This window comes from Salmo salar, unplaced genomic scaffold, assembly GCF_905237065.1.
Source record: "Salmo salar unplaced genomic scaffold, Ssal_v3.1, whole genome shotgun sequence".
NCBI lineage: Eukaryota > Metazoa > Chordata > Actinopteri > Salmoniformes > Salmonidae > Salmo > Salmo salar.
In genome coordinates, this window is record NW_025547765.1 from 46371 (window position 1) to 61071 (window position 14701).

The 14701-nt window shown below is 57.1% G+C and overlaps 1 protein-coding gene across 1 annotated transcript in view; it reads left to right on the forward strand.

Annotated features, from left to right (window-relative positions):
• Nucleotides 1-14701, forward strand: part of grem2 (gremlin 2, cysteine knot superfamily) — a 30935-nt gene that overhangs the window by 13788 nt on the left and 2446 nt on the right. The gene's annotated exons all lie outside the window — the stretch shown is intronic.

A 14701-nucleotide genomic window follows, 5' to 3' on the forward strand; every position in this document is an offset into this window, starting at 1 on the left:
CCTGCCGCCCCCTCTAACCACTAGACTACCTGCCGCCCCTCCACTCTAACCACTAGGCTACCTGCCGCCCCTCCACTCTAACCACTAGGCTACCTGCCGCCCCTCCACTCTAACCGCTATGCTACCTGCCGCCCCTCCACTCTAACCGCTAGACTACCTGCCGCCCCTCCACTCTAACCGCTAGGCTACCTGACTCCCCTCCACTCTAACCACTAGACTATCTGCCTCCCCCCTCTAACCACTAGACTACCTGCCTCCCCCTCTAACCACTAGACTACCTGCCGCCCCTCCACTCTAACCACTAGACTACCTGCCGCCCCTCCACTCTAACCACTAGACTACCTGCCTCCCCCCTCTAACCACTAGACTACCTGCCTCCCCCCTCTAACCACTAGACTACCTGCTGCCCCTCCACTCTAACCACTAGGCTACCTGCCGCCCCTCCACTCTAACCACTCGGATACCTGCCTCCCCTCTCTAACCACTAGGCTACCTGCCTCCCCCCTCTAACCACTAGACTACCTGCCGCCCCTCCACTCTAACCACTAGGCTACGCTGCCGCTCCACTCTAACCACTAGGCTACCTGCCTCCCCCTCTAACCACTAGACTACCTGCCTCCCCCTCTAACCACTAGACTACCTGCCACCCCTCCACTCTAACCACTAGACTACCTGCCTACCCCCTCTAACCACTAGACTACCCTGCCACCCCTCCACTCTAACCACTAGACTACCTGCCGCCCCTCCACTCTAACCACTAGGCTACCTGCCTCCCCCCTCTAACCACTAGACTACCTGCCGCCCCTCCACTCTAACCACTAGGCTACGCTGCCGCTCCACTCTAACCACTAGGCTACCTGCCTCCCCCCTCTAACCACTAGACTACCTGCCTCCCCCCTCTAACCACTAGACTACCTGCCACCCCTCCACTCTAACCACTAGACTACCTGCCTACCCCCTCTAACCACTAGACTACCCTGCCACCCCTCCACTCTAACCACTAGACTACCTGCCGCCCCTCCACTCTAACCACTAGGCTACCTGCCTCCCCTCCACTCTAACCACTAGACTACCTGCCTCCCCCCTCTAACCACTAGGCTACCTGCCTCCCATCCACTCTAAACACTAGACTACCTGCCACCCCTCCACTCTAACCACTAGACTACCTGCCTACCCCTTCTAACCACTAGACTACCCTGCCGCCCCTCCACTCTAACCACTACGCTACCTGCCGCCCCTCCACTCTAACCACTCGGATACCTGCCTCCCTCTCTAACCACTAGGCTACCCTGCCGCCCCTCCACTCTAACCACTAGGCTACCCTGCCGCCCTCCACTCTAACCACTAGGCTACCCTGCCGCCCCTCCACTCTAACCACTAGGCTACCCTGCCGCCCCTCCACTCTAACCACTAGGCTACCTGCCGCCCTCCACTCTAACCACTAGGCTACCTGCCGCCCCTCCACTCTAACCACTAGGCTACCTGCCGCCCCTCCACTCTAACCACTAGGCTACCTGCCGCCCCTCCACTCTAACCACTAGGCTACCTGCCGCCCCTCCACTCTAACCACTAGGCTACCTGCCTCCCCTCTACTCTAACCACTAGACTACCTGCCACCCCTCCACTCTAACCACTAGACTACCTGCCTACCCCCTCTAACCACTAGACTACCCTGCCACCCCTCCACTCTAACCACTAGACTACCTGCCACCCCTCCACTCTAACCACTCGGATACCTGCCTCCCCTCTCTAACCACTAGGCTACCCTGCCGCCCCTCCACTCTAACCACTAGGCTACCCTGCCGCCCCTCCACTCTAACCACTAGGCTACCTGCCTCCCCTCCACTCTAACCACTAGACTACCTGCCTCCCCCTCTAACCACTAGACTACCTGCCGCCCCCCTCTAACCACTAGACTACCTGCCGCCCCTCCACTCTAACCACTAGGCTACCTGCCGCCCCTCCACTCTAACCACTAGGCTACCTGCCGCCCCTCCACTCTAACCGCTATGCTACCTGCCGCCCCTCCACTCTAACCGCTAGACTACCTGCCGCCCCTCCACTCTAACCGCTAGGCTACCTGACTCCCCTCCACTCTAACCACTAGACTATCTGCCTCCCCCCTCTAACCACTAGACTACCTGCCTCCCCCCTCTAACCACTAGACTACCTGCCGCCCCTCCACTCTAACCACTAGATTACCTGCCGCCCCTCCACTCTAACCACTAGACTACCTGCCTCCCCCTCTAACCACTAGACTACCTGCCTCCCCCTCTAACCACTAGACTACCTGCTGCCCCTCCACTCTAACCACTAGGCTACCTGCCGCCCCTCCACTCTAACCACTCGGATACCTGCCTCCCTCTCTAACCACTAGGCTACCTGCCTCCCCCTCTAACCACTAGACTACCTGCCGCCCTCCACTCTAACCACTAGGCTACGCTGCCGCTCCACTCTAACCACTAGGCTACCTGCCTCCCCCTCTAACCACTAGACTACCTGCCTCCCCCTCTAACCACTAGACTACCTGCCACCCCTCCACTCTAACCACTAGACTACCTGCCTACCCCATCTAACCACTAGACTACCCTGCCACCCCTCCACTCTAACCACTAGACTACCGGCCGCCCCTCCACTCTAACCACTAGGCTACCTGCCTCCCCCTCTAACCACTAGACTACCTGCCGCCCCTCCACTCTAACCACTAGGCTACGCTGCCGCCTCCACTCTAACCACTAGGCTACCTGCCTCCCCCTCTAACCACTAGACTACCTGCCTCCCCCTCTAACCACTAGACTACCTGCCACCCCTCCACTCTAACCACTAGACTACCTGCCTACCCCTCTAACCACTAGACTACCCTGCCACCCCTCCACTCTAACCACTAGACTACCTGCCGCCCCTCCACTCTAACCACTAGGCTACCTGCCTCCCCTCCACTCTAACCACTAGACTACCTGCCTCCCCCTCTAACCACTAGACTACCTGCCTCCCCCCTCTAACCACTAGACTACCTGCCGCCCCTCCACTCTAACCACTAGGCTACCTGCCGCCTCTCCACTCTAACCACTAGGCTACCTGCCGCCCCTCCACTCTAACCACTAGGCTACCTGCCGCCCCTCCACTCTAACCACTAGGCTACCTGCCTCCCCTCCACTCTAACCACTAGACTACCTGCCACCCCTCCACTCTAACCACTAGACTACCTGCCTACCCCTTCTAACCACTAGACTACCCTGCCGCCCCTCCACTCTAACCACTAGGCTACCTGCCGCCCCTCCACTCTAACCACTCGGATACCTGCCTCCCCTCTCTAACCACTAGGCTACCCTGCCGCCCCTCCACTCTAACCACTAGGCTACCCTGCCGCCCCTCCACTCTAACCACTAGGCTACCCTGCCGCCCCTCCACTCTAACCACTAGGCTACCCTGCCGCCCCTCCACTCTAACCACTAGGCTACCTGCCGCCCTCCACTCTAACCACTAGGCTACCTGCCGCCCCTCCACTCTAACCACTAGGCTACCTGCCGCCCTCCACTCTAACCACTAGGCTACCTGCCGCCCCTCCACTCTAACCACTAGGCTACCTGCCGCCCCTCCACTCTAACCACTAGGCTACCTGCCTCCCCTCTACTCTAACCACTAGACTACCTGCCACCCCTCCACTCTAACCACTAGACTACCTGCTTACCCCCTCTAACCACTAGACTACCCTGCCACCCCTCCACTCTAACCACTAGGCTACCTGCCTCCCCTCCACTCTAACCACTAGGCTACCTGCCTCCCCTCCACTCTAACCACTAGGCTACCTGCCTCCCCTCCACTCTAACCACTAGACTACCTGCCTCCCCCTCTAACCACTAGGCTACCTGCCTCCCCCTCTAACCACTAGACTACCTGCCTCCCCCTCTAACCACTAGACTACCTGCCGCCCATCCACTCTAACCACTAGGATACCTGCCTACCCCTCTAACCACTAGGCTACCCTGCCGCCCCTCCACTCTAACCACTAGGCTACCTGCCGCCCTCCACTCTAACCACTAGGCTACCTGCCTCCCCTCTAACCACTAGACTACCTGCCGCCCTCCACTCTAACCACTAGGCTACGCTGCCGCTCCACTCTAACCACTAGGCTACCTGCCTCCCCCTCTAACCACTAGACTACCTGCCTCCCCCCTCTAACCACTAGACTACCTGCCACCCCTCCACTCTAACCACTAGACTACCTGCGTACTCCCTCTAACCACTAGACTACCCTGCCACCCCTCCACTCTAACCACTAGACTACCTGCCGCCCCTCCACTCTAACCACTAGGCTACCTGCCTCCCCTCCACTCTAACCACTAGACTACCTGCCTCCCCCCTCTAACCACTAGGCTACCTGCCTCCCCTCCACTCTAACCACTAGACTACCTGCCACCCCTCCACTCTAACCACTAGACTACCTGCCTACCCCTTCTAACCACTAGGCTACCTGCCGCCCCTCCACTCTAACCACTCGGATACCTGCCTCCCCTCTCTAACCACTAGGCTACCCTGCCGCCCCTCCACTCTAACCACTAGGCTACCCTGCCGCCCTCCACTCTAACCACTAGGCTACCCTGCCGCCCCTCCACTCTAACCACTAGGCTACCCTGCCGCCCTCCACTCTAACCACTAGGCTACCCTGCCGCCCTCCACTCTAACCACTAGGCTACCTGCCGCCCCTCCACTCTAACCACTAGGCTACCTGCCGCCCCCTCCACTCTAACCACTAGACTACCTGCCGCCCCTCCACTCTAACCACTAGACTACCTGCCTACCCCCTCTAACCACTAGACTACCCTGCCACCCCTCCACTCTAACCACTAGACTACCTGCCACCCCTCCACTCTAACCACTCGGATACCTGCCTCCCCTCTCTAACCACTAGGCTACCCTGCCGCCCTCCACTCTAACCACTAGGCTACCCTGCCGCCCCTCCACTCTAACCACTAGGCTACCTGCCTCCCCTCCACTCTAACCACTAGGCTACCTGCCTCCCCCTCTAACCACTAGACTACCTGCCGCCCCCTCTAACCACTAGACTACCTGCCGCCCCTCCACTCTAACCACTAGGCTACCTGCCGCCCCTCCACTCTAACCACTAGGCTACCTGCCGCCCCTCCACTCTAACAACTATGCTACCTGCCGCCCCTCCACTCTAACCGCTAGACTACCTGCCGCCCCTCCACTCTAACCGCTAAGCTACCTGACTCCCCTCCACTCTAACCACTAGACTATCTGCCTCCCCCCTCTAACCACTAGAATACCTGCCTACCCCCTCTAACCACTAGACTACCCTGCCACCCCTCCACTCTAACCACTAGACTACCTGCCGCCCCTCCACTCTAACCACTAGGCTACCTGCCTCCCCCCTCTAACCACTAGACTACCTGCCGCCCCTCCACTCTAACCACTAGGCTACGCTGCCGCTCCACTCTAACCACTAGGCTACCTGCCTCCCCCTCTAACCACTAGACTACCTGCCTCCCCCTCTAACCACTAGACTACCTGCCACCCCTCCACTCTAACCACTAGACTACCTGCGTACCCCCTCTAACCACTAGACTACCCTGCCACCCCTCCACTCTAACCACTAGACTACCTGCCGCCCCTCCACTCTAACCACTAGGCTACCTGCCTCCCTCCACTCTAACCACTAGACTACCTGCCTCCCCCTCTAACCACTAGGCTACCTGCCTCCCCTCCACTCTAACCACTAGACTACCTGCCACCCCTCCACTCTAACCACTAGACTACCTGCCTACCCCTTCTAACCACTAGGCTACCTGCCGCCCCTCCACTCTAACCACTCGGATACCTGCCTCCCCTCTCTAACCACTAGGCTACCCTGCCGCCCCTCCACTCTAACCACTAGGCTACCCTGCCGCCCCTCCACTCTAACCACTAGGCTACCCTGCCGCCCCTCCACTCTAACCACTAGGCTACCCTGCCGCCCCTCCACTCTAACCACTAGGCTACCCTGCCGCCCTCCACTCTAACCACTAGGCTACCTGCCGCCCCTCCACTCTAACCACTAGGCTACCTGCCGCCCCTCCACTCTAACCACTAGCCTACCTGCCGCCCCTCCACTCTAACCACTAGGCTACCTGCCTCCCCTCTACTCTAACCACTAGACTACCTGCCACCCCTCCACTCTAACCACTAGACTACCTGCCTACCCCCTCTAACCACTAGACTACCCTGCCACCCCTCCACTCTAACCACTAGACTACCTGCCACCCCTCCACTCTAACCACTCGGATACCTGCCTCCCCTCTCTAACCACTAGGCTACCCTGCCGCCCCTCCACTCTAACCACTAGGCTACCCTGCCGCCCCTCCACTCTAACCACTAGGCTACCTGCCTCCCCTCCACTCTAACCACTAGACTACCTGCCTCCCCCCTCTAACCACTAGACTACCTGCCGCCCCCCTCTAACCACTAGACTACCTGCCGCCCCTCCACTCTAACCACTAGGCTACCTGCCGCCCCTCCACTCTAACCACTAGGCTACCTGCCGCCCCTCCACTCTAACAACTATGCTACCTGCCGCCCCTCCACTCTAACCGCTAGACTACCTGCCGCCCCTCCACTCTAACCGCTAAGCTACCTGACTCCCCTCCACTCTAACCACTAGACTATCTGCCTCCCCCTCTAACCACTAGACTACCTGCCTCCCCCTCTAACCACTAGACTACCTGCCGCCCCTCCACTCTAACCACTAGATTACCTGCCGCCCCTCCACTCTAACCAGTAGACTACCTGCCTCCCCCTCTAACCACTAGACTACCTGCCTCCCCCTCTAACCACTAGACTACCTGCTGCCCCTCCACTCTAACCACTAGGCTACCTGCCGCCCCTCCACTCTAACCACTCGGATACCTGCCTCCCTCTCTAACCACTAGGCTACCTGCCTCCCCCTCTAACCACTAGACTACCTGCCGCCCCTCCACTCTAACCACTAGGCTACGCTGCCGCTCCACTCTAACCACTAGGCTACCTGCCTCCCCCCTCTAACCACTAGACTACCTGCCTCCCCCCTCTAACCACTAGACTACCTGCCACCCCTCCACTCTAACCACTAGACTACCTGCCTACCCCCTCTAACCACTAGACTACCCTGCCACCCCTCCACTCTAACCACTAGACTACCTGCCGCCCCTCCACTCTAACCACTAGGCTACCTGCCTCCCCCTCTAACCACTAGACTACCTGCCGCCCCTCCACTCTAACCACTAGGCTACGCTGCCGCTCCACTCTAACCACTAGGCTACCTGCCTCCCCCTCTAACCACTAGACTACCTGCCTCCCCCCTCTAACCACTAGACTACCTGCCACCCCTCCACTCTAACCACTAGACTACCTGCCTACCCCCTCTAACCACTAGACTACCCTGCCACCCCTCCACTCTAACCACTAGACTACCTGCCGCCCCTCCACTCTAACCACTAGGCTACCTGCCTCCCCTCCACTCTAACCACTAGACTACCTGCCTCCCCCCTCTAACCACTAGACTACCTGCCTCCCCCCTCTAACCACTAGACTACCTGCCGCCCCTCCACTCTAACCACTAGGCTACCTGCCGCCCTCCACTCTAACCACTAGGCTACCTGCCGCCCTCCACTCTAACCACTAGGCTACCTGCCGCCCCTCCACTCTAACCACTAGGCTACCTGCCTCCCCTCCACTCTAACCACTAGACTACCTGCCACCCCTCCACTCTAACCACTAGACTACCTGCCTACCCCTCTAACCACTAGACTACCCTGCCACCCCTCCACTCTAACCACTAGACTACCTGCCGCCCCTCCACTCTAACCACTAGGCTACCTGCCTCCCCTCCACTCTAACCACTAGACTACCTGCCTCCCCCTCTAACCACTAGACTACCTGCCGCCCCTCCACTCTAACCACTAGGCTACCTGCCGCCCTCCACTCTAACCACTAGGCTACCTGCCGCCCCTCCACTCTAACCACTAGGCTACCTGCCGCCCCCTCCACTCTAACCACTAGGCTACCTGCCTCCCCTCCACTCTAACCACTAGACTACCTGCCACCCCTCCACTCTAACCACTGGACTACCTGCCTACCCCTTCTAACCACTAGACTACCCTGCCGCCCCTCCACTCTAACCACTAGGCTACCTGCCGCCCCTCCACTCTAACCACTCGGATACCTGCCTCCCCTCTCTAACCACTAGGCTACCCTGCCGCCCCTCCACTCTAACCACTAGGCTACCCTGCCGCCCCTCCACTCTAACCACTAGGCTACCCTGCCGCCCTCCACTCTAACCACTAGGCTACCCTGCCGCCCCTCCACTCTAACCACTAGGCTACCTGCCGCCCCTCCACTCTAACCACTAGGCTACCTGCCGCCCCTCCACTCTAACCACTAGGCTACCTGCCGCCCTCCACTCTAACCACTAGGCTACCTGCCGCCCTCCACTCTAACCACTAGGCTACCTGCCGCCCCTCCACTCTAACCACTAGACTACCTGCCTCCCCCTCTAACCACTAGACTACCTGCCTCCCCCTCTAACCACTAGACTACCTGCCTCCCCCTCTAACCACTAGACTACCTGCTGCCCCTCCACTCTAACCACTAGGCTACCTGCCGCCCCTCCACTCTAACCACTCGGATACCTGCCTCCCCTCTCTAACCACTAGGCTACCTGCCTCCCCCCTCTAACCACTAGACTACCTGCCGCCCCTCCACTCTAACCACTAGACTACCTGCCTCCCCCCTCTAACCACTAGACTACCTGCCACCCCTCCACTCTAACCACTAGACTACCTGCCTACCCCCTCTAACCACTAGACTACCCTGCCACCCCTCCACTCTAACCACTAGACTACCTGCCGCCCCTCCACTCTAACCACTAGGCTACCTGCCTCCCCTCCACTCTAACCACTAGGCTACCTGCCTCCCTCCACTCTAACCACTAGACTACCTGCCTCCCCCCACTCTAACCACTAGACTACCTGCCTCCCCCTCTAACCACTAGACTACCTGCCTCCCCCTCTAACCACTAGACTACCTGCCTCCCCCTCTAACCACTAGACTACCTGCCGCCCCTCCACTCTAACCACTAGGCTACCTGCCGCCCCTCCACTCTAACCACTAGGCTACCTGCCGCCCCTCCACTCTAACCACTCGGATACCTGCCTCCCTCTCTAACCACTAGGCTACCTGCCTCCCCCCTCTAACCACTAGACTACCTGCCGCCCCTCCACTCTAACCACTAGACTACCTGCCGCCCCTCCACTCTAACCACTAGACTACCTGCCGCCCCTCCACTCTAACCACTAGGCTACCTGCCGCCCTCCACTCTAACCACTAGGCTACCTGCCGCCCTCCACTCTAACCACTAGGCTACCTGCCGCCCCTCCACTCTAACCACTAGGCTACCCTGCCGCCCCTCCACTCTAACCACTAGGCTACCCTGCCGCCCTCCACTCTAACCACTAGGCTACCTGCCGCCCCTCCACTCTAACCACTAGGCTACCTGCCGCCCCTCCACTCTAACCACTAGGCTACCTGCCGCCCCTCCACTCTAACCACTAGGCTACCTGCCGCCCTCCACTCTAACCACTAGGCTACCTGCCGCCCTCCACTCTAACCACTAGGCTACCTGCCGCCCCTCCACTCTAACCGCTAGGCTACCTGCCGCCCCTCCACTCTAACCGCTAGGCTACCTGCCGCCCCTCCACTCTAACCGCTATGCTACCTGCCGCCCCTCCACTCTAACCGCTAGACTACCTGCCGCCCCTCCACTCTAACCGCTAGGCTACCTGACTCCCCTCCACTCTAACCACTAGACTACCTGCCGCCCCTCCACTCTAACCACTAGACTACCTGCCTCCCCCCTCTAACCACTAGACTACCTGCCTCCCCCCTCTAACCACTAGACTACCTGCCTCCCCCCTCTAACCACTAGACTACCTGCCTCCCCCTCTAACCACTAGACTACCTGCTGCCCCTCCACTCTAACCACTAGGCTACCTGCCGCCCCTCCACTCTAACCACTCGGATACCTGCCTCCCCTCTCTAACCACTAGGCTACCTGCCTCCCCTCTCTAACCACTAGGCTACCTGCCTCCCCCCTCTAACCACTAGACTACCTGCCGCCCCTCCACTCTAACCACTAGGCTACGCTGCCGCTCCACTCTAACCACTAGGCTACCTGCCTCCCCCTCTAACCACTAGACTACCTGCCTCCCCCTCTAACCACTAGACTACCTGCCACCCCTCCACTCTAACCACTAGACTACCTGCCTACCCCCTCTAACCACTAGACTACCCTGCCACCCCTCCACTCTAACCACTAGACTACCTGCCGCCCCTCCACTCTAACCACTAGGCTACCTGCCTCCCCTCCACTCTAACCACTAGGCTACCTGCCTCCCCTCCACTCTAACCACTAGACTACCTGCCTCCCCCCTCTAACCACTAGACTACCTGCCTCCCCCTCTAACCACTAGACTACCTGCCTCCCCCCTCTAACCACTAGACTACCTGCCTCCCCCCTCTAACCACTAGACTACCTGCCGCCCCTCCACTCTAACCACTAGGCTACCTGCCGCCCCTCCACTCTAACCACTAGGCTACCTGCCGCCCCTCCACTCTAACCACTCGGATACCTGCCTCCCCTCTCTAACCACTAGGCTACCTGCCTCCCCCCTCTAACCACTAGACTACCTGCCGCCCCTCCACTCTAACCACTAGACTACCTGCCGCCCCTCCACTCTAACCACTAGACTACCTGCCGCCCCTCCACTCTAACCACTAGGCTACCTGCCGCCCCTCCACTCTAACTACTAGGCTACCTGTCGCCCCTCCACTCTAACCACTAGGCTACCTGCCTCCCCTCCACTCTAACCACTAGACTACCTGCCACCCCTCCACTCTAACCACTAGACTACCTGCCTACCCCTTCTAACCACTAGACTACCCTGCCACCCCTCCACTCTAACCACTAGACTACCTGCCGCCCCTCCACTCTAACCACTAGGCTACCTGCCTCCCCTCCACTCTAACCACTAGGCTACCTGACTCCCCTCCACTCTAACCACTAGACTATCTGCCTCCCCCCTCTAACCACTAGACTACCTGCCTCCCCCTCTAACCACTAGACTACCTGCCTCCCCCCTCTAACCACTAGACTACCTGCCGCCCCTCCACTCTAACCACTAGACTACCTGCCGCCCCTCCACTCTAACCACTAGACTACCTGCCTCCCCCTCTAACCACTAGGCTACCTGCCGCCCCTCCACTCTAACCACTAGGCTACCTGATTCCCCTCCACTCTAACCACTCGGATACCTGCCTCCCCTCTCTAACCACTAGGCTACCTGCCTCCCCCCTCTAACCACTAGACTACCTGCCGCCCCTCCACTCTAACCACTAGGCTACCTGCCTCCCCTCCACTCTAACCACTAGGCTACCTGACTCCCCTCCACTCTAACCACTAGACTATCTGCCTCCCCCTCTAACCACTAGACTACCTGCCTCCCCCTCTAACCACTAGACTACCTGCCGCCCCTCCACTCTAACCACTAGACTACCTGCCGCCCCTCCACTCTAACCACTAGACTACCTGCCTCCCCCTCTAACCACTAGACTACCTGCCTCCCCCTCTAACCACTAGGCTACCTGCCGCCCCTCCACTCTAACCACTAGGCTACCTGCCGCCCCTCCACTCTAACCACTCGGATACCTGCCTCCCCTCTCTAACCACTAGGCTACCTGCCTCCCCCTCTAACCACTAGACTACCTGCCGCCCCTCCACTCTAACCACTAGGCTACACTGCCGCTCCACTCTAACCACTAGGCTACCTGCCTCCCCCCTCTAACCACTAGACTACCTGCCTCCCCCTCTAACCACTAGACTACCTGCCACCCCTCCACTCTAACCACTAGGCTACCCTGCCGCCCCTCCACTCTAACCACTAGGCTACCTGCCGCCCCTCCACTCTAACCGCTAGGCTACCTGCCGCCCATCCACTCTAACCGCTAGACTACCTGCCGCCCCTCCACTCTAACCACTAGGCTACCTGCCACCCCTCCACTCTAACCACTAGACTACCCTGCCACCCCTCCACTATAACCACTAGACTACCTGCCGCCCCTCCACTCTAACCACTAGGCTACCTGCCTCCCCTCCACTCTAACCACTAGACTACCTGCCTCCCCCCTCTAACCACTAGACTACCTGCCGCCCCTCCACTCTAACCACTAGACTACCTGCCGCCCCTCCACTCTAACCACTAGACTACCTGCCTCCCCCCTCTAACCACTAGACTACCTGCCTCCCCCTCTAACCACTAGACTACCTGCCGCCCCTCCACTCTAACCACTAGGCTACCTGCCGCCCCTCCACTCTAACCACTAGGCTACCTGCCGCCCCTCCACTCTAACCACTCGGATACCTGCCTCCCCTCTCTAACCACTAGACTACCTGCCGCCCCTCCACTCTAACCACTAGACTACCTGCCGCCCCTCCACTCTAACCACTAGGCTACGCTGCCGCTCCACTCTAACCACTAGGCTACCTGCCTCCCCCCTCTAACCACTAGACTACCTGCCGCCCCTCCACTCTAACCACTAGGCTACCTGCCTCCCCCCTCTAACCACTAGACTACCTGCCTCCCCCCTCTAACCACTAGACTACCTGCCTCCCCCCTCTAACCACTAGGCTACCTGCCGCCCCTGCACTCTAACCACTAGGCTACCCTCCGCCCCTCCACTCTAACCACTAGGCTACCTGCTATACCCACCTGTACCATAATATTGACAGAGTAAGTCTGATTACCGATGTTGACACTGCCTGGGACTAGTTTTTATATTTAATTTGTGTCCTTTTGTGATCAGCATGCCCCTGTGAAGAAATGTAGAATCAGTGGAAGGGACAATCCCTGGTTTTCAGATAACTTGGCAGAATGAATGAGTAAGAGAGATGTGTCTTGGGGCTCAAGCTAGACAAACAAATTATCCTGTTGACTGGGCCTCCTTCAAAGCGCTAAAAAAACAACAACAACAACAAATGAACAGGAAGTCCCAAATCAGATGACTATCTAAATACAGTCACAGAGCACCTAAAACAACCCTACCAAGTTCTGGAAGCTAATCAAATCAGATTACTATTTAAATGCAGTCACAGAGAACCTAAAACAACCCTACCAAGTTCTGGAAGCTAATCAAATCAGATTACTATTTAAATACAGTCACAGAGAACCTAAAAACAACCCTACCAAGTTCTGGAAGCTAATCAAATCAGATTACTATTTAAATACAGTCACAGAGAACCTAAAAACAACCCTACCAAGTTCTGGAAGCTAATCAAATCAGATTACTATCTAAATACAGTCACAGAGAACCTAAAAACAACCCTACCAAGTTCTGGAATCTAATCAAATCAGTGGCAGGTTTTAATGTATCCTCTGGTCTTCCTGACCATTTAATGATGGATTCTAATGAAGTGAAGGATAAAGCTGATATTGTCAGGGTTTTTAACCAGCTCTTCATATGTGCTGGTTCAGTTTTTGATAATGGTGGGGCCCAGGCCTCTAATGTAAAGCTCTGTTACAGTCAACTACGATATAGACCCTCGTGTGAACCATTTACACTTTGAGCCTGTTTCTTATACTGAGGTCTATAAACCACTAAAGGCTATAGACACTAAACAGGCTGCAGGTCCAGACAACCTGGACCCCAAGCCTCTTAAAGATAGCACCCAGTCAAAAGCATAGACACTATAAAAGGCTGCAGGTCCAGACAACCTGGACCCACTACCTGTTAAAGATAGCAGCTGGTATTATTACTGAACCTGTGGCTCATATTTTCAACGTGAGTCTCTTGACCAATTCCATACCCAGCATTTAGAAATCAGCTGATGTCCTCCCACTGCTAAAGTCTATGAATCCCTAGCGAACTCTATCCTGGCCAAAGTCTACGGCACCCTATTCTGGCCAAAGTCTACGACTCCCTATATCCTGGCCAAAGTCTACGACTCCCTATCCTGGCCAAAGTCTATGAATCTAGTGAACTCACAGTTAAAAAAAACATAATTGAAAAGAACATACTGAGTGGGGTTCAGTCTGGATTTAGATCGGGGCACAGCGCCACAACTGCAGCTATGGCAGTGGTACATGACATCATTAATGGACTTGATTAAAAAACAACATTGTGCTGCTCCGTTTGTGGATTTATCAAAAGGCCTTTGATTCAGTTGACCATGAATTGTTGCTAGTTAGACTCAGAAACTTTGGTCTCAGGGGCAGTAACTTGGTTAAGGAACTATATTAACGACAGAACACAATGTGTATATACTGACAATCACAAGTCTAACTGTCTTGAGATTAATAGACGTGTGCCCCAGGATGTACAGGTAGTTTGTTCTAACCTCTCCTCTCCTCTCTGTCTGGATGTACAGGTAGTTTGTTCTAACCTCTCCTCTCCTCTGTCAGGATGTACAGGTAGTTTGCTCTAACCTCTGTCAGGATGTACAGGTAGTTTGTTCTAACCTCTCTGTCAGGATGTACAGGTAGTTTGTTCTAACCTCTCTGTCAGGATGTACAGGTAGTTTGTTCTAACCTCTCTGTCAGGATGTACAGGTAGTTTGTTCTAACCTCTCTGTCAGGATGTACAGGTAGTTTGTTCTAACCTCTCTGTCAGGATG